General features: G+C 41.1%; 2 protein-coding genes across 3 annotated transcripts in view; one reads left to right on the top strand and one right to left on the bottom strand.

Moving 5' to 3' along the window:
- The window catches only part of mybpha (myosin binding protein Ha), a 16604-nt gene extending 16199 nt beyond the window's left edge, over positions 1-405 (top strand). For both annotated transcript variants that reach the window (XM_032520732.1, XM_032520733.1), the window contains one exon: positions 113-405. The gene's annotated coding sequence lies outside the window, so the exon portion shown is untranslated. The remainder of the gene's footprint in view (positions 1-112) is intronic.
- LOC116692455 (rho-related GTP-binding protein RhoA-C) overlaps positions 1-1264 on the bottom strand; it is a 732216-nt gene that overhangs the window by 593901 nt on the left and 137051 nt on the right. The gene's annotated exons all lie outside the window — the stretch shown is intronic.

Below are 1264 nucleotides of genomic sequence, written 5' to 3' on the forward strand. Positions count from 1 at the left end.
TGTGTGTGTGTGTGTGTGTGTTTATGTGTGTGTGTGTGTGTGTGTTTATGTGTTTGTGTGTCTGTGTGATAAATCCATCTAACCCTTTCTTTGTGTCTCTTATCTTTTCCAGTGTTTGAGGAGGTGAGAGAAAAGGTCGTTTGTCTGTCTGAGCAGCAGTGTGTACATAAATGAAGAAAGGGACAGAACAACAAACCAACATCTATTTCCACGCCTACCAATCCTGACGGAAAGAAATTTAGTCAAATTATGTTATTTTAATTGCTGACATGTACGCAAGGCTATATTTACAATGTTTTTTTTTTCTCTGCCTGTGTCCATGTGCTGTTCGTTACAGTATATACTGTATATATCTACTACTCAATAAAACAATGATCCTTTAAACATGGTTGTATGGATGATTAATAAATATTGCATTTTATTACATATGTGGATTTTTTCACAAATTTCACACATTACTTGCATAATTTGCCAGCAATTATTTGTCATCATAGTATATACTTTTATGATACAGTATTTACATAATTAAGGAATTGTAATTATAAAAAATGTAATTATGAATAAGTATTAACAGCAAAGCCGGTGTTATTGCAGAAAACAGATATTGTCCAGTTTAAAACTAACTAACTAAGTGTCTGTGTGTCAGACACTTACAGGGAGGAGTTATAAAGTTTGATGGCCACAGGTAGGAATGACTTCCTATGGCGCTCTGTGGTGCATTTTGGGGGAATAAGTCTTGTACTGAAAGTGCTCCTGTGTTTGAGCAGCAAGCCATGGAGTGGGCGGGAGACATTGTCCAAGATGACATGTAGTTTGGACAGCATCCTCTTCTCGGACACCACCGACAGAGAGTCCAGCTCCACCCCCACAACGTCACTGGCCTTGCGGATCAGTTTGTTAGCGCCTGCTACCCTCAGCCTGTTGCCCCAGCATGCAACTGTAAACGGGATAGCACTGGCCGACACAAACTTATAAAACATCCTCAACATCGTCCTACAGATGTAGAAGAACCTCAGCCTCCTCAAAAAACAGAGACAGCTTTGGCCCTTTCTGTAGAGCTAAAGTGTTCTTGGCCCAGTCCAGTTTGTTGTACAAGTGCACGCCCAGGTATTTGTAGTCCTCCACAATGTCCACACTGACCCTTGAACTGTAGATGGTGCTGCTCACACCATGTGACAAAGTCTCCCACCACAGATCTGTACTCTGTCTCGTCACCCTTGCTGATACATCCAACCACAGCAGAGTCATCCGAAAACTTCTGAAG

Source organism: Etheostoma spectabile, chromosome 7, assembly GCF_008692095.1.
Source record: "Etheostoma spectabile isolate EspeVRDwgs_2016 chromosome 7, UIUC_Espe_1.0, whole genome shotgun sequence".
Taxonomy (NCBI): domain Eukaryota; kingdom Metazoa; phylum Chordata; class Actinopteri; order Perciformes; family Percidae; genus Etheostoma; species Etheostoma spectabile.